The sequence below is a fragment of the Argiope bruennichi genome, chromosome 3 (assembly GCF_947563725.1).
Source record: "Argiope bruennichi chromosome 3, qqArgBrue1.1, whole genome shotgun sequence".
NCBI classification, from domain to species: Eukaryota; Metazoa; Arthropoda; class Arachnida; order Araneae; family Araneidae; genus Argiope; species Argiope bruennichi.
Genome location: NC_079153.1, coordinates 30,688,212 through 30,709,038, shown reverse-complemented (window position 1 = coordinate 30,709,038; position 20,827 = coordinate 30,688,212).

Below are 20,827 nucleotides of genomic sequence, written 5' to 3'. Positions count from 1 at the left end.
CAAAGGAAGAATAAGAAATTTAATTTTTAAAACAATTAGTTTTAGTTTTAATAAGTGGTTTTGTCACTTTTATTTAAAGATTTTGTATTACCTATCAGAAACAGTTAAAAACTTGAATTTATTTATCATCATTTAGAATTATTAAATCTTTTTTTTGATGTAACTGAGTTAATTAATAAATAAACATGAATAGAAACTTTTTTACATTTTTATCCTTTATTTAGCTTTTTAGGTTTTCAGGAGTGAAAGAATGTAAGCAGTCCTGTTAGATACACATTTTCAGAGGAGTAAGTCAAAAAGAATTAATGCTTGTACAAGATTCTCAAAGTTAAAAATTCAGTGAAATATATATCTAAAATTTCCAATGGAATCCTGGAACTCAGAATATTTTATTCATAGGTTGAAAATAAGTTTTGTTTTATATCGCAGTGAAATTTCTCTTACTGTTTAACAGTGCTGAGATAGCTTAACTTTCTTTTTATTTATTTATCTGCATGTTTAACTTGCCATTCTCTCTTACGTGCATATTTGAATCTTTTCACAGTTTGCTTCTATTCCTAGATTACCTGAATTCTTTATTTTTTCATATCTTTTAGTTTTTTGAAATTGATTATTTCTTTATTCTTTTTTTATAAATCAGAAAATTTGCAGTGTTATTTATCACAAGGCAGTGGGATGGTTTTTGCTGCTATTAAACTTCAAAAAAAAAAAAAAAAATCGAAAAGTTAACATTGTTTGCTTTTATACGTAAATAATTTTGTTTTATTCAAATTTAGTTTCTAAATTCTTGAAGTCATTTTAATTTGAAATACTTGCACATTGCTTTTGTGACATGTAGAAAATATTTAAACTAGGTACAACCAAGTTAGGCTATATCTAGTTTAAAATCTTTCTAGATCCATAATTTATTTTTTTATCTATTCTATGTATTAATAATTTTTTTTTCATTAAATGGCAATGGACATCAATATAGTTCTTGTAGTAATTTCATTATCTGACAAGAAATATTTTAGTTTAAGAATAGTATATGAGAATTGTAATAATCCCTTGCATTATTTTTTGAAATCTTTCTTCATGTGAAATTTGTGGTCCACTTAGTTTCTCTGGAAATTGTTTTCAAAAAGTAGACATCTTTCAGCTGGTCACAGTTAAATTTTTCAACTCATATTAATTATTTATTTAGGTTAATGGAATCTGTTTTTGGTTATTAAATACTCATATTGTTCAGGTCATATAAATGAAAAAATTTCAAAATTATGTATGGTCTATCACAATCAAAGAAAAAAAAAAGAAAGGCTGGTGTATTACCATAATATATAAACTAAATAAAGTATCCTAAATTTAGCAGAAGTTTAATGTTTTCTAAATAGAAGAATAGTTATTTGTTTGAGTGCTATGGGTAATGGGAGCTTTGTGCTTTATGTCAAAAACCCATACTGATAAAAGAAAAAAAAAAAAAAAAAAAAAAAATCTGATCCTTTATAGCCAAAATTTTGCATTAATAAAAATTAGAATTAGTGGTATGAAACTTCACTGATATTTGTTAATCTCAAAATGTTCTTTTAATTAAACAATATTTAATTTGTTTGTAAAAATAAAATTTTGTAATTGACTTTATTTTTCTCTTACGATATATTATGTTAGAATTTTCAAATTTTATATTTTAGTAATGGCGAAGTAGTATTTCCAATACTTAATTATCAATTAATTTTTAATTAAATAAATTTAATTAAAAATTCTGATCTAGTATTGTTATAAGTAGTGGATTTGAGAAAAAAAATTGAATCCAAGATTGAAAAGGGGGAAAATAAGTAAAATAAAAATTCTCTATTATTTGACAAATAAGATTATGCTTCTATCAGCTTCTTTTAATTAATTGTATTAAAGTTAAAATTATATTAAAGAAAATATATGGGAAAATCATGTATCTATTTGTCTTTCTTGTATGTAAGTATGTATAGAGATATAATTTATGCTTTGCATTTAGTTAAAATCATTTATCTTGGATCTTTGCTTTACTTGGTTGTTGGTTTTGAAATTGCACTCTGCTTATTTTTCAGTGAAATGGAAGAGTTTTCACTTAAACTAATCTGATTCTAATGTGCATAACAATAGTAAAACTCATGTTCATCTTAATTCTATCCTAATCATTAATGCTATGTGAACTACATGAGGAATAAATAGTAAATAAGTTGTTGCTTTATTATAACTGAGTGATTGAAGGTGTAAAACAATTTTTCCATCTGTGTGAAAAAATTTTGATATATACTTGTTTCCACTTCTGAACCTGAAGTGACGATTTCTCCATCAAGAAAAATTTCATCACCCCCCCCCCCTTCAATATAAATATCTAGTTTTTATTATTTTGAACAGAGAGCACATTATTATTAACAACAAAAAGTAAATAAATGCCTATGTGGTTAGTTTTTTTTTTTTTTTTTTTTTTTACTTAAGTAAATTGTTCTTTTAAATGATAGGAGTAGTTAATTAATCAAGAGCACAGTAATTTTTTTTTCTTTTCTCTCTCTTTCTCTCTCTTTTTTATATTTACAAGTGCAGAATTATTTTTTTTTTTTTTTGCACCGTTTCTCAAGAACATTTAAATCTTTTGTTTTAGTTTCCAATTCAACGGAATAGCTATTATTTGTTATTTTAGAATGTAATCAATGTTCTTAAATAGTAACTGGACTTTTTAATACTATTTTCATGGTGTAATCATCATTTTAAATTAGTATTTTCACCTGTTTCCTTTTTAAATAATGTTTGTTTAATTTGTCAAGTTTTTGTCTCTCAAGGTTTAATTTTTCCAGATGTTTAATAAATGCCTTTTCAATTGAAAACTCAATATTAAGTTCTAGAAATTTCATGATATATGAAGTTAAGAGGAATCATGATGGTGAGATTTTAATTGAAAATAAATAAACTGTTAGATTTGATATTCCAATTACATTGAAGAAAAAGTATATTTTACCCAATTGCTTTTAAAGCATTTTCTTTCAGATTGTGTAAATTGATATTTCTAATTTTTGTTGAATTTCTTCTATTTGTTTTGGGTCATTAATTTAAAAGGGCTATTTTAATTTATGACATATGTTTAACACATGCATTTAAATAATAGATTAAAAATTTGGGTTTTTTTCATGCATTTAGATATTATATCATTGAGATAAATTGCTGCATTTTTGTTTCCTAATATACTAGGAAGAACACTAATATTACTTATTTATCTAAAAAAAGATTAAATGTTATTAAAAATATGAAATAAACCGTTTTTAAAGCTGTTGTCATGTATTTTGACCTTGAAGCTATTTTTAGGAATATGAATTCACCTTTAAGTATAAATTTAGTTTACTGGACCCTAATTATAAGAATGAAATAAAATAAAACGGTTTTAAAAGTATTATCAAGTGCCTTGACCTTGTAGCACTTTAAAGAATATATAATTGCTTTTAAATATAATTTGCTTCTGAAATATTGTAATTTTTTTTTTCTTTTTTGCTTTAAATATGACTATATTTGCTACTATAGAAAAATCCCCTTTCTGTTTGCAAAAAAAGGTGAATTCTAGCATGCTTATGGGGGTGAGTTCATTTATTTGCTTTTTTGAGATTTATATACCATTTCTTTTAAAACTTATATACAAAATTTATTTGAAGCATTTTTTTTATTTGCATGAAACATGATACATTGTGGTGAAAGAGAAGTGTAGTGAATGGAAATTATATAATTAAAGACTTAGAATGTTGGTTTTAATGTGAAAATAATTAAAATTAATTTTTGCTCATGTTGTTTATCTTGCATAAGTTCTTTTTAACCTTTTGTATAAATTCAAACTCAAAATAGAAATATAATGTGATATTCAGAATGAAATTTTTTTCTTCATATATTTATAATTAAATGAAGCAGCCTTTAAAATTACTAAGTCGATTTGAATTTATTCCGTACACCTACATCGATTCAATATCGAAGGGAAGGTACTACTCTTTGGTGTGCAGCGCCATCTATTGACGCATGCGTGCTGGAACTTCTTTTTTACAATTTGAGAAAAAATAAACTTTTCAGTATAAATTTGGGATATTGCGGATTATTAGGCCATTAGTATTGTACTTTATTTTGGAGAAAAGTATGGAACAGCATTTTTATTGGTTTAAGTTGATTATAAAAAATGAACTGGTTGCAAGCAGATGTTATCGAATGCGTGAGAATGAAAGTTTTAGTACCAATTTATAGAGTAGAAATAAAAAGTAGTTAACTTCAGAGGGAAGGATGAAATTGTTGTAGATATTAAACGATCTATGGATGAGATATAAAATGTAATGTGAACTTTATCACATCAGAGATAAATTTTAAAAAATTAATTTGAAAAAATATATGTTCTTTTTTTTTTTTTTTTTTTTTTTTTTTTAATTTTAGCAAAATTTTTGGAATTAGATTTAAGCAAATGTATTTAGAAGGGTGCAACTAGTTAAAAAAAATTAAAATCAATGCCTGCATTATTTTTTGAGAAAATCGGTTTAGTTGGTAAAAGCGAGGTCATCGAAAAATGTCTACAATTTATGTATTTCAGTCAGAATTTGAGGACTGAACTGAAACTTTGTTCTCAAAATGTTGCTTTACGATGTCAAATGTCGGTATATCGAAATAGTCAATATTCAAGACAAAAAAAGTGCCGAAAATTAAATTTAAAATCGGCATTTTGTCCTAATTAGCAAGCATGGTTTTATTTTCGATAGGCTATTACGCTCGTGAGCCGAACTTTAATTTTTTCGAGAATAAGTCGCTACAAGTAATAATCTTTTTTTTTCCCCCTTCATTTTTTAAAATTTTATTTTCATCACTATATTTAGGAGGGTTGACGATTTTAAAAAACTATTTGAAGCCGCAGAGCGATATTTTTAAAAGCGTTCTTTTCCCTGCGTTCAATTTTTGAATTCTAACAACAACAAAAAAAAAAGTATTTTTAAGCATTTTTTAAAGACCCCCCCCCCCTTTTTTTCTTTTTTTTTTCTTTTTTTTAATCAGTAAAGTCGTGTGTTTCAAAAATGTTTTAAAAAATTGTATTAATATTGGTTTTATTTTAACAAAATATTCTCTTTTAAATTGCACATACTTAAGCTAAATTCCGAAAATTTTGCTTAAATAAATAAATGAACTTTTTTTCGTAAAATTTGCTCCTGAGATAATTAGGTTGTCGTTTATAAACTCTTTACATAGGCTTTTTAATGTCTACATTTTTTTAATTTAAGCTACTGTAACTACTAATTAACTAAGAAAAACTAGCGTTTCTCTTCCACTCCCTTATCTGGTAATGTATTGGGTGTAAATTTAAACCTGTTTTTGGTAACCAGCTTTATAGCCAATAAAACTGCTATTATGTTTTTTTCCCCACGTTTTGTTATTTTTTGTGTTAGTCTGATTAGACTATATTTAGAAAACGGATATGGGCGAAAGTCATTTATTAAATTATACTGTATGAAAATGTTTTCAGCAAGTATTTTTTCATCGTCTTTTAATAACAAATTCATTGTTATTGCAGAATTGCTTTACGAAATATCATAGAGAATATATATATGTTAGAGTGAAAAAAGCGAATTAACTAGGGAAAACACGCTCTAACTGACAGCGCTAGGGAGAACCCTTTTTATTCGTTCTTTGATTGATTTGTCAGACTGTATTATTTGTATCTGTCTAAAATTATTATATTAAACTATATTTAGTAAAACAGTGTTTGAGGAAAGAATTTATCATCGAAGGGAAAAAAGAAAAAAATGCTTTATTTGAATAACTAAGTATTCCCCCCCCCCTCCCTTCAGTTCCGTTTTTGTAAATTACTTTTTTCGGCAAACTACTATGATACTTAGAATTGCAAAGATAACCATTTTTCATACAGAAACCTCTCTTTGAAGAACAATCTTTTTTCACAAGATCAGCGGACGAAACCTTGTCTTCCTATAGCTCCGTTTCTTGCTGCTGTTCTCAGATTCCCGATTCGGTATTCTTTTTGAGGCGATACATCGAGTTCAGATCTGAAAATCAATGAATATGATAAACTTGGTATCAAGTACCCTGATTTTCTGTAGTCTACTGCTTAAATACTTGTAGAATTTAAATATAAATCTGACTAGATAAAATAATCGATAAATAACTAGATAAAATTGATTCTCCCTAGCTCTGTTAGTTAAAAGGCGTTTTACATAGTTAATTCGCGTTACTATTAGCCTCACTAACGGATACTATTAACCGCAAATAGGGATTGATCATCAAATAACTCACTAAGGATGACACGTTTGGCGTGAAAAATGCCATATTCACGCCAAAGATTAATATTTCGTAACTATTATAAGCCAATGTCATGCAAAACGTTCTCTGACATAGCATTTTTTATTAGAGCATATGTGAGAAAGTTTTGTGGAGACTACTCTGGCTAAATAATAATGATTAACAAACTGTGCTAAAATGTTCTTAGATATTGGCACAGTGATACCTATTGATGAAAATTTACTCCTCCTCCTCTATTTTCGCTGAGCATATTATTTATTCTATTTACTAATATAAGTAATATGCTAGTGAATTATTGCTTCGGTTCGAACCATAGAACTGGTTCTTGAGCCTTCTGAATAGGTGAACTTTAATCATAACTACCCATATATATGTTTGTGAGAGTGAGTTCCTCCTCCTAAAGAATTTTTAAATCGAATTGAACCAAATTTTGCACATTTATTATATAAAACATGAGAAATACAGAAATTTATTAAATATTCGATTAACTGGAAATTAGCAAATACTTGGTCATTCATTTATTATTTTTTAAATTTCAATTACTCTACAACTATTTTTTAAATTTCTCTTACTTTAATACGCTTTTATTGGTATTTATGTAATGATTTAATCATATTTAAAACTAAGCTTAAGTCTGTCGCGCAAATGAAAACAACCTTTCTTATACATCAGCATTTGCTAACAAATTTTACAGTACTTAAGTGACAAATATTTCATATATTATACTGAAAATGAGTGATTTTTAAAAGTCATCTGATTCAATTGATATTTTAATTTTTATTAAAAGCAGATGATTATCGGATTTTACATATGGTAATATCGTTTACAAAAATAGTTTTTACATCAAAAATATTATACATGAAAGGATTAAAGCATTTAACTCCCTGCAATACCGGGTATATTAACTAGTTTCGTATGAAAGCAAGACAAACCAATGCTGCTGATTCATATCAAAATATTTTTCATTATAGACAACCGTTTTAATGTGCAATATCAAAAGTTTTATAATTTCTGGATGTCCCAGCCCACGATGGTTGCATGGCAAAAATCTTGGCTTCAGGATCAGAGACGAGACTTATTGAATTCGAGACTCGACTTCAGGACTGGAGACTTAACGGGTTCGAGACTCGATGCTATTTAAAATCCGCCGTATAATCGGGACTGATGTGTGTTAATTCAATCGAGATCAAAATACTTTTAACTGTTGTAGTACAAATTTAAATGTAAAGTATAGAAATAAAGTATGAAAAAATTTACAATTAAATTGTAAAGGAATAAAAAAAGTATTTGCTATGCAGTAAAACCTTTTTAGTGCATATCTTTGATCGACAATTTTGAACGAACATCTTAACGAGAAAAAACATACTATCGAATTGTGTACCAAATGTAATAAACTATTTGATGTAATCGCTAGGTAAAATAGCATAAGTCGCTTTTTAATAAATTCTCATGATTGCTTAATTTTTACGCTTAATAATATCGATTAAGGTTAATGAATTATGAAAATTCAAATAACTGGACAACGCTTAATGATAGCTGGAGCATTTTTATTGCTGTAATTATCTCGAGTAGCCAAAGATATGTATTTTTTCTTAAAAATTTCACAATAGAATATATTGAAATAAAATATAGTTTGTTATGTTGATCAATTTATTTCTCTTAATAGAAATTGAAGTAACTGCTTTTATTTAATTATCCTTCCTGAGTTTTCTGTTTGTTTTGGGGAGTTTGTAAAGTACTGCTCAAATTTTAATTTTGTATCGAGAAAATTCTGTTACCATTGATTGCTTTGCTATTTAATTTTACATTCTAATAAAGTCACTGTGAGATGAATTAATATGCTTAAATTTTTTTCTCTCTCAAATGTCACAATCATGCACAAAAAAGATTATTATTGCTATTCAGTATATTTTAAGAAAATAGTGAATTGATTTCCTCATTATCTCCATAGGTTAAGCAAAAGAATTTTAACATCTAATTCTAATATTTGTTCCAAAGCATCATTGCCTTTTCTCAATCTTTTGTCATAAACAGCATAGACTTTCAGTCATTTTATACAGTAAGAACTGTTTGAGATCTGATTCCACCGAAGAATGGTCGTGTAAGCGGGGCTGGTGCACGTTAAATCCGTCAGGGCCAAACGTCTTCCCACTGATGTGGTGTGGAAGTTTGAAGAGAGGTGTCGTCCTCATTATGGTGTCGTCAAGAACCGCGGTTCAAAATTACGTGGTCCGCTCCACAATAGCTCTAGTGTTGCCTTAAAAAAGGGACGTTAATATAACTAAACTAGACAATAGTTAATATAACTGAACTTGCGCTTTATTGAGTTCTGTTGTTTACATACAATAATATAATCTGAAATTAAGCAGTGCCCGGGGCCTTTGACTTGGGTGATATTGATGCAAAGGATGATAGAGAAGGTGTAAATGAATCTCTTTACTGTAAAATATATTTTTGCATTTCGGATGTTTTATTATTTTATGTGAGTATTGAAATTATAATGAAATGTCAACAATAAAATAATGCGTATTTTGCGGTTTTTTTTTTTTTTTTTTTTTTTTTTTTTTAATCAAACATTAACATGGTGCGTTTGGTAGCTCCGACTGTGAGCATTATACAAATTATGTTAATTTCTATTTATATTACAGTTTAGTATTTTCGAAGTAAAATCAAAACGGCGATAAGTTATATAAAAAATATCATCGATTTTCACAATCAATGACATTCATAATTTTAAATGTTTGTAATCTCAATACATTTAATTCCTTTCTGCCACCTCTTGCCATTGGCTTATTACTTCTATTAATTTGAAATAACAATAGTTTGAAATGAAGAAGAGATAACGTTCCATTTTGAAGAAATATCTTGCATTTTTTTCATATCTGTGTCTCATCAAAGGAATTTAACTAACTGAAGTAGTCTTCCCAAAATGTTTTCGCTTATTTTCTAATAAAGATGTTATCCCTAAGAATGCCTTGTATGGCATTGGCGTACAATAGACACGAAATGTTATCCTTTGGTGTGAATTTCTCATTTTTACTCCATCTATTTTGTCATTTTGTTTTGTTTTAATCCCTTTCATGATGATAACAATATCCGAAAATCGAATTTGTGTTTAAGGTGTTTTTTTTTCCCTAACCAATTGAAACCAAAATTTGACACAGAATTATAATTGCAGTCAACTGAATCAAATTCTGAATTTCCTATATGGAAGTCATTGCGCTTTTGAGTTATCATGTTTATATGCTTCTGAGCTAGTCAACTCCTTGTCGGATTTGGCTCAAACTTTATCGTATCTAACGTAGATACGATGTCTCGTACGTAACTTATATTCGAACGGCTGGACAGACAGCCTCTGAATAGATTGTGCACCAAATTTAATAGAAATCTACAAATTTGACTTACATTCGGATTTCTATCGAATTAGATGACCCTCTTCTTTACTAACTCTTGTATATTATTGAGAAAGGGTCATCTAATTAAATATATGGTCCGACATTGGTGTAAACAACAGGCGAGTCACGCAACGGTCAACGTGTTAAGCATAAAAATATTGCGAATTTTCCTGTAGGTAATTTTTCCATAATTTCCTTGTAAGCATAATTGTTAAATTTGTATGATGTATTTTTAAATTCTTTGAAAAAAAAAGCATTTTGCTTTTTTTTTGAAAAGCTGAGGGCATTTGAATATTTCAAATGTCTTCTGCTTTGCAAATTTCATTTTCGAAATCCATCTTAGCAGTAATTCTAAAGTAATATCTATTTCAGATTATATCTGAAGGAAAAAAAAAGTTTTTTTAAGATTTTACTATATTTTTCTAATATGTTTAAGTTATATATGTTAAGTATCCGTCTACGTTACAAACTGATTTTTAGTTTTAAAAAAATGCATTTCTTTAATGCTTTATTTTAAAACTTGTACCTTTACACTTTCAAAACCTTTTTACAATCTTCTTCTAAAGTAATTAGAAATGAAATTAAAAACATTTTAACGGCACTTATCAGCTGAAAATAGAACTGTAAACGATACTTAAAATAAGTGTTTTTCATTTAAATTATTTTTTTTTTCAATTTCTTTCTTATTATTTTATAATATTTTCAGCATGAATTTCTTTGTTTCTTATAAGTTAGATAATTCTAATTCATGGTTGTATCTTGCTTTCCCATTGGTGTTTTAATTTCTAATAATAAATTGATGGAAAGCAAGTAAATAATACTTAAGATAGATATTAATTGATAAAAATCGCTCGAGATTAATTAACATGCATTTTCACGTCAAATTATTGAAGAAATGTGGAAAACTTCTGATGTTAGCTGCATAGATATTTATAATAAATACTCATTAGAGTCAGGGGAAAAAAAATTCAAAAATTGAAGATTTATAAAAATTAATTACACTTGGAATAAAGAAAAGATAGTCTACAAATTTTGGAAGTTTTGAAGACAACCCCTTTTTTCATTTCACTGAAAATTAAAAATATAAAATTCCCACGAAATGTGGATTTTCCATACATTTTCATTTTTAAATATGATAGGATTTGAAAAATGAAAATGTGATTACTAATATACTATTTAAAATATCTGCCTGAAATTTGGTTTACATTTTCTTCATAATATTATCTAGAGATCAAACCAGCTTTGAAAAAAGGCCTAAATCGCCCACCTCGCAAAGAAAATCTATGATTTTCCTCTAAAACTCCTGTATTTTGCAAGATTTTGGCGTTATTGCTAAATTTTGATTCAATCAACAGCCAATACACCAATATATATTTTATATATTCACTGAAGGGCATAGGAATCTGGTCATTCATTTTAAATCGAGAGCATTGAAAAAAGATCTAATTTAGTGCAAAAAAATTAACTTTTTTCAACCCTTATATTAAATTTTTACATAAATGTCATCTAAAAATGGAAAAAAAATGGGGTGGGGGAATCCCTTCAACTTTTATCCGGACGTAGGCGGATGCCTTAATTTTTTTTCTAATGAAACTGAATTTAAAAGCCTGTTCTTCATTGGATAAAAAGTTATGATGATCTTTCAATTTTTCACAGACTATAGAATTGAAATTTTAAAAAACCAGCTCTCGAAATACAAGATTATATTTGGTAAGATTTTGTCAAATAATAATAATGTGTGAAGAAATATTTTAAACTTAGTTCCTCAAAATAACATAAATATAAAATTTTTAAATAAATGGTATGCGAAAACGTTCACTAAATTTATTATACCTCGAAGCTAAGCCATGAATGCGATACGCCGAACAGAGGCGGCGGCAGAGATTTGCCGACGGGAAGGCAAGACAAAGCCGACAGGGGGGCAAGCACAGTATCTCTCATTTGGCTTCAAAATAACTCATAATAATTAATTTTACATTTAATTAAAGAAAATCAAGTATTATTTAACTTCTTTTTTTATCCAGATGCTGATCCTTTCTTTCATTGTTAAAACTTTAAAAAGGAATTTGTCAAAAAATTGTTCTCAGTTTCTTTTAATGACCATAAAAAAATTGTCAATTTTTGACTCTATTTCTTTATGAGACTGTTGAGATTTAATTTCTCTGAGATCTAAAATTAGAAAAAATTTGTTATATTCCTTTTTAGATTGTAGTATATAGATAGAAACACAGATTGCGCCAGAATGAAGTGCCATGCTAAATAAGCAAGTGCTCTTATTTTATATCAGAAGCTCTATAAAATAAAATGTTAAAAGAAAAAGTTTTATAAAAGAAACTTTTTCAGAAATCTAAAATAATAAATAAAAAATATTCCATGTTTTCATCAAAAATCGATTTTTTCAGCGTAGTTTCTCTTACCTAAAATATTTGCAGCAACGAGCAGGAATTCAGATATGTTTCGAATCCGGGGATTTTAGTGCGCAACAAAAATACAACAAATTATTTATTTTAGTTCTAACACGATCAATATAGAATGCGGAAAAGATACAATGATGTCTTTTCTTAAGAATACTGGGGAAAATATTTTGTAAATATATGTACAAACTTACTATTTTATGTAAGATATGAAAAATATTCTCTTGGAAAATGTTCTACTTAAACATTAGAACATCCATGTATTTATTTTTCAATATATATTTAGGCTTAAAAAAACCAGTGAATTTTATTAAGAAACAATTAGATCTTGAATATGAATTCCCCTATCTTCATTTTTAGGCATGCGTTCTTATAGTTTACTTTTTAAAATCAAAGTTATTGCAAGCTAATATTTTCCTCCCAAAAAGTGAGTTTTATTCCCTCTATTGCAGGTATTGGTTTTTCTTAACCCCTTCGCATACAATGACGAGTCTGACTCGCTATGGAATGACTAAATTTTTAACTTTAAATCTGCAATTAAGGGAACGTATTAAGTAATTTAAAATGCAAAAATCACTTGAAAACGCATCATGACCTGAAATGCCCTTATATTATTCTAGGGATTAAAATAACAATAATTATCCTAAATAAGATCTGCCATCTAATTAGGAAGATTTGTATGTCAAGGGGTTAATGTGTTATATATGAATATTCTATGAATAACAATTTTAATCATCATTTTATCAAGACATCATTATATAAAGTTTATTAAAAATTTAGAAACATCTGAAATCATATAGTTTTTGTTGCGAATAGTAATTGAAAGGAAAAAGATACGTTCCCCGATTACATAGTAATAATATTGAATGCAGAGTTTGAATAATTTAAGAAGTAATTTATTTAACAAATTTAGTGCATACTTGGTTAAACTCTTTTAGTGTAGCTAAAAAGCTACCATACCACAAATAATTGTTTTTTCATCAGTTGTAGTCGATAATACCTCATTAGTGTAGAAATTTTGGCGTGATAAATTAGATTGTGAAAGAAAACAGATGTTTTACTGTAAATAAAAGTTTGCAATTGTACAATTTACTTACTTCAGTAATTTATAATGAAGCCACATAATTTCGCTACAGTAAAGTAACGTTTTTTAGCATGCATATACACAACCGTGTCAAAAAAAAAGGAGTGTTTGATTTAACTAGATTTTAACCATTAACTAGATTTTAGTCAGGCAATTCTCATAGTGAAATGAATAAAATAAATTTACCAATTCGTTACTGAGGAAGTAACAATTAGATGAATAAGACGACGATTAATTTTAGAACGTGAATTTGAATGATCAATTATGGAAAACGGCTCTATCGTCCTATTCATGAATAATATAAAAGCTTCAACTTCTCTAATAATTCCACTGGCAGGTAATCGAAATGCTCGATGAAAATAATTTTTTTCCCATAATCTATGATAAAATCTTAGCCGATATTTGAATCAAATGTCTGAAAATCTGCAGGTATAGTCTTTGACATTCATCACATTCAATTCACAGTCGGCCGCCTTAAAATTGTCGGCAGAATACGATATCTTATTCAGTCGGATATATTGCCAAAACTAGTGCAAATTATAAGTTAAATGAACATTTCAATCAAATGTCTGAAAATCTGCAGACTTAACATCTTCGACACTCACAATTGAGTTCATAGTCGGCCGATCAAAAATTGCCAACAAAATGAGCCTATCACCTTGTCGATATCTTATTCACTTGTTAGCTTATCGGTTATATGTCAAAAGTAGTACAAATGAACGACATTTGAAACAGATGTCTGAAAATCTGCGAACTTCAACATTGATTGCATTCAGTTCTTAGTTGGTCTATCAAAAATATTCCAGAAAATGCACCATATTAACGACCTATCACCCTATCGATTATTTTGCCAAATATAGTCAAAACGCCTTAATCGTTACTTGGATATTTCGACTGTTTACAATATATTAACTTCAAGGTGGTTTTTAAATAATCATATTCGATAATACGCATCTCTCTACAACCATCCTGAAGTGGTAAACACTTTTACCGACGAAACTCTGAATTTCTCTCCGACGGGGGGCAAGACACTGCCGACAGGGGAGCAATTGCCCCCCCCCCCTGCTATCGCCGCCTCTGACGCCGAAGTATCCAAAAAACTCGGAGAATGTAAGGCGCTGCCATGATCTGGCGAGTTTTCTGACAGCCTGGCGTGAAAATTAGTTGCCAAGCAAAGGAGGAAGGCCGTGAAAGAAGAGAAAAGCGGGAAGTTCGTGAAGAAGGGAAACGGTGAGTCGCGAAAGTAAGAGTGTTGTTTAGGTGTGTTACTGTGCTGTATCCCATCTATGTCATTTTAGGACTAAAATCGCCGTCATTTGTCTCCGATTCCAATTCACATATTTAAAAAAGTAGAAGTAGAAGTACTCTCTTACAAAGGTTTATAGGAATATTTATATATATATATATATATATTATTATATGTAAGAATTGCGCTTTTTAGAGTTCTCATTATTATAGACCTCTGGTTACATTCGAGATGGCCGGAACTTCTTTATTCATTTCCAACCGTTTATGCAGATCAGTTTTTCGCTGCAAATATTGGCTGTGCTTAATTTCACTGAAGTCTTAGTGCATTAATTTTTGTTGAAGATTCTCTGAACGAAATGTTTTTAAACATCCAATAATTCTAGATATTTAGAGCTATGTTATTTTTATCGTCTTACAGTTTGTTCTGTTAATTGTGTTGTAGAATTGTGTAGGCTTCCTACTGGAATCAACTCCCCTGACATCATAGTAGTGTTACAAATTTAACGGTCCAGTAATCGTTCTTCAAATTGAACGTTACCTTTCGCGATTCTGTAACTTTACGTTGCTATTTCGCATATAAACTGGCTAGATTATAAGCAGAATCTTTCATTCTTGGTTTTCAAAAATGGAAGAAAATCACGCGTATAATTATTTGACGAGGAAGTGGAAATCGCTTGAATTTTATTGCAACAATGGAAAGTATTGTTGAAAGTCATATAGTGAGTGTGTGTGTAATATATTTTGAAAAACCATTCGTGGAGTTCTTTAACGATTTTTATTCTTCATAATTTCTAAAAAATACTCCAGTTTTTATCTTTTGTCATGATTTTTTTGCAAGCCATGTTAAGAACAGCGCAGCACATCGAATAAAAAGATAGAAAGCAGGAAAGCGTAAACTGCGAGAAAGCATTCTGAACTTATATAGTTTTATCAAAGAATTTGCCTACACAGATTTTGGTCCGTGAGGAAAATAATAGCCCTCGCAACTCTGAAATTTCGGTTATACCGGAGAAAAATTTCGAGTAATTAGAAAATTATTTTTAATGCGTAAATTGATTAGAAATGGCCACACTCGCGGATATGTGTGTGTGAAAATTTCCGAAAAAATTGCTCACTTTATTCGATACCATTAAAAGGGAAAATGTTTGTATTTTAAAATAATTTTGAGAAAATGTTAAAATATCATTAAATTTTTAATTAGTTAAATATTTATTTTATTTATACATCAAAATTTAATTCCAACAGTAATACATCGTGTGTTTTTTTAAAATAAAAGAAGAAATTACTACTTTCAGCGTAATAAAAATGAAATAAGTTCAGTAACTAATTTAAAATTGGTTGGCAATATGCATAATTGGTACAAATAACTTGCTGGTTTTTTTTTAAAGAACGTATATTAAATACTGGAAAAGATAAATACTGAACAATGTTTCTTGTACGATTTATAAATGAAATATCCAAGATACATTGTCATAAAAATCTTTTGGTCGTAGCGCATTTTCCAAAATATTTACGAACTGAAAGGTATCAGTTCAATACCAGAAATTAAATCAGCCTTTAAGAATTGTTTTTAATAAAATGCAAAGATAAATCTTTGATAATAAACTTAAAAAACAAAATTTATAAAATTAAAAAATGTAAAAATCTAGTTCCAAATAATTAACATGATTTTTTAAAATCAAATTAGAAACAATAATTAGTATATAAAATTTGAATTGATTTTTTGATTCTGAATTCTTTCTACTTTCAAACAGAGACAAAGATTTACTGGAATAAGTTTGCTCAGGAACCTTTGCGATACATTGTTAAAAAATAAAATTAAAAATTTTGAAAAATTCGGATTTTTTTTTCCATGGAATGAAATACAAGAAAATAATTCTGCAATCGATATCACAATTATTAAAAAAATAAAAAAAATGAAAATAGTATATTGATCACACACCATACTTTTTGTGCTGAGTAATAAAGAAGTTATTGATCTTAAATTGATTTAGTAAAATTTCAAAAATATTACTCCGAAATTTAGTAAAGGCAACGAAGTTAGGTTGCTAACTTTCTTTAAAATGAAAGTAAGATTTTGGCACTCAACTTCAGAATATGAAAATATTTTAAATATTTATGAAATTTATACCATTTATTTCTGTTTTGGAATTCAATGAGCTTATATATATTCTTATATTCAATGAGCTCTGTAGTTAATATAGCTAATGTTAACTGTAGAGAAATTGTTTGGTTAAATATTCATTGTCAAAAACTGTTCAGCTATTAAGCGATGTATTAAATAAATATTATTATAAGACTTCTTAAACTGGATCAATTAGTAAGATAGGGCGGTATCATCAGCGGAAAAGGAGCGCAACTCTAAAGTGTTTTTTAAAAGAAAAGAAAAAAAAAACCTTCAAGTTTCCTTTCTTTATTATTCTGTGATTCGAGTTTATAAAGAAGTAAAACCAATTTAATACCAAGAAATAGTCTTAAATATTCCATTAATCGTTTGCTATTATATCAACGCTGTTTTCCATGGTAACAAAATTTTCATTGCTTATTGTTTTTGCGCTAGGCATTTTCATTTTTAGCGAAACGTACTCCCGGTTATTTTCATTCAGTTTAGTTAGTTGAAATTCTAAACAATCCCTTTTTTACTGATTAATAGGAATGTTCAGTGAATAAAATTAATCTGTAATATATTTATCTATTTAAAGTCTGTGGAATTTTTCTTCTCTCACACTCTAAATAAGGAAGCAACTGCTTTTAGACAATTTTCGTCTAAAAAAGGCATATATTATAAGTAATAAATTACATTATTATAAATTTGGTTGAGTATTTTTTTCCACAAAGAAACGCATTTTCCTAATTTACACGAATCCCTTTGAAAAAAATTACGAGTAATATTGTCGGAGAAAGATACTAATTCACAATAAACTATTTTAGAGCAATTTTTATTTACTGTAAGGGGCCTAAAAATTAAATTATGATGAATAAATGGAAGATTTCTGCTCTTAAAATTTAGAACTCACTTTTTTTTTTTTTTTTTTGTAAAATGATAAGTTTTTTTTTATGTTAAATTTTTAATAATGTTTTGCGATTAGCAACAGTAGATAATTTCGGTCAGATTTAATGATATATAAAATATTCTTCTTGAAAAAGCCTTTTTGGCTCTTGAACTAGCCATGCAAGCAATCAGTATGTAATTTTTAGTTAAAATAAAGTATTGTGATAAGAAAAAACACGACATGTAGAAGGGAAGGGGGGGGAGGATTGAGTAAAAATAGTATCTTATAGGGCGGAAATCGAGATCAAAGAATTTCAGAAATATGCTCATCCTTTTCATCTCACCCCTTAGCGAGGTAGAAGCGTCGAAATGTGGTCTTCTTGGGATACTAAAACGGAAAGTCATTTCTACAATCGAAGAAAAATACTGGATAGAATATTTGTAATAAGAATGAAAACGATTTCAATTTCAATATAATAACATGGAGCGCAGAGAAATATATCTTAAAACAGTTTTAAAGATTTAATTGAATTGGATTAAAATCTTTGGTGTTTAAATTGGTATAACAGAAAGAATATTTTTTTTCTGAATTTTAAATAGTAAAACCATTTTAGTACTATTATATTTTCCGAAGTTATGAAGAAAAAAGAATAAATTTGTCTTAGTTAAAAAATTTTAGAAGGGAAAACGTGTTTCCTTGGTGTACATTTCCACCATTCAATATGTACGTCAAATTTCATAGCTATAGGTTGAGTAGTTTGTTCTGTTGAACACTAACATGCTTACGTTCTTATTTATTATTTGTAGAGATGGAAGTAAAATGTAAACATTTTACAAGTTTTTTTTTATCATGTGAGAACATGATGTTGTTTTCGTTAGGGAGTTTTGAATAATTGGAGGCAACGAATAATTGAAGCCCGAAATCGCGTAGGTAATGAATAAAGCATAAATGGCAATATTCATCAACATCTTTTAATCGCATGTATTTTTTTACCTGCTTTTACTTGTATTGCATTATTATTATGTATGCTTCTTTGAAAGCATATGCGTTTTGAAGAGGTTGACCTGCTTTTCCCAGTATTGCTTTATTATTTCGTATGCTTCTTTGACAGCCAATGCGTTTTTAAAAGGTTGGCTTAGAACTATGACATCATAGCTGTTATTTCATCTCAAAATCGGTCGAGCTCCAACTCTTTGTTTGCCAGCTAGGAAAATTTAAAATGGAAGTTTTAAAAAAAACTATATATATATATAAAGAGAGAGGGGGGGGGATAGAGACCGATAGAGAAGTCTCGTGACTGTTTCAAACCGGTATAAACTGGTTAATGACTTAAATTTATTAAGACAAATAATGACTTAAAAAATAATAATGTTCTCACTTGATAACTTGAAATTTGCGATCGTAGATTTCATTTTAATTTTTCACTCTTAATTTTTTTTTTTTTTTTTTTTTTTTTTTTAATTTTCTCGTGTAGGTAGTGTAGAGAAAGTATAGCAATGTCAAAAAACTGGAACTCGAGATTTTGAAGAGGCTGCACGTTTTTGATATGAGCTTCAAAAACACATTTTTGGAAAATGTCTATCTGTGACAAAGATAACTCAAAAATGCTTTGAGCTAGACGAACGAATTTTGATATACAGTCTTTAAATCAAATTTGTAGATTTTTATCGAATTTTGAGCAAACTCTGCTTAGAGGAAGTCTGCCTGTCCGTCTTTTTAATTATAAGTTATCATAATAATTACATAACGAAAATAGCTGGCTGGATGAAATTCGGTAAACGTATTTAACATCTATAGTGTAGGCATTAATCAAATTTTGGACCGAATCCAATGAGAGGTTGACTTTCTATAATTTCAGAAATATGTAAACGTGATAAATCAAAAATGCAACGATTTAAATATATGAAATTTGGTATGAGATTTTGTAATTACAAGTGTAGTTTTGTATCATTTTTTTTTCAATCGCTGGAGAAAAACACGTCTAAAAAACGAATTCGATTTTCGGATACTATTATCCGCATGCCAGGGATTAATCGCCAAACAACTCGCCAAGGATCGCACGAAAGATTCAGTAAAAATGTTAAATTCATATGAAAGTTAATATTTCGTAACTATTGTACGCTAATTCCATGGAAGACATTTGCTAGGATAACATCTTTATTAGAGGGTGTGCGAGAAAGTTTCGGAGAGACCAAAAATGGAGAGATATTTTTATGATCTTGCAGATGAACATTTACTATCAACTATTGTTAATTTCTTTAATATACTGCTTTTTTAATTTTTTTGAATATGAAGCATAGAAAAAGTATCGTAATTATCAAAAAACTCGAAATTCGAGATTTTGACGAATCGCCAGATTTCAGATCTGAGTTTGAAAAATATATCTTTGGCAATTTGTCGTTATGCCAGACTGTCTGTCTGTTTGTAAACTCGAAAACACTTTGAACTGGACGGATGAAATTTGGTATATGGATTAAGACCAAATTTATAGATTTTTATCGAATTTTGAATGAAATTCATTCACAGGAAGTCAGTCATTCTGGCTCTTCGATTACAAATGAGTTCGATAACTGCAAAACGCAAAGAGCGTCTAAAATATAGAGATTAAATTTTCCGCCTTACGTTTGACTATCTATTAGTCCGTACTTTCACATGACTTAAACCAATTAAATTTAGTATGTTATCTTGTGACTAAACTGTAATTTTATGTGAAGTTTTGATGTAAATTGACGTAAAAAATGCATTCAAAAGACATATTATCTCGCTAAATACAGTAAAAATGCAAGACTGCATTCTATATATTCTATCGCAACTATCGTTCACCATTGCTTTGCAAAGTATTCGTGTCTGAACCTAAGTTCCACAATTTTTTGCAGGACCAGGAGGATAAAATCTTTATTGGAGAGTATGCGAGAAAGTTTGTAGGAGACCACTGATGCCGGTTTTTCTGGATAAATTTAATTCGGTTTATTGTTGCAACAGCCTCAAACCTCTGTAAAAAATTTTCGAGCTGTGACAATTTATTTAATATTTGTTATTTACTAAAAATGTTAATCATTTTCTTTTATTTAAAGCAGTTTTTTTTTTATTTAGGATTTTATTACAAAAATTTCTAAATTTTTCCCGTGCAAAATTATCGTTTGCATTCTTTTTTCAAGTTTAGAAAACTATTATTTATTTTCATTTTTGTTAGAATATTTTACGGCATCTTTAGAAGCTCTACTATTATTATTACAGAACGTAGTTTGAAACCGGTTCTCTACCTGTACCTTGTCTAGCTAGCAATGTATAAAACATTTTGATATTTGTGGTTGCCAGAGTTCAAATGAGTTCAGAAAGAAAGTCTGGTCAACTAGTATTCAAACGTTTTAAAAGGCTGCAAAAAAAAACTCCAGGGGTTGGGATGATTAACTT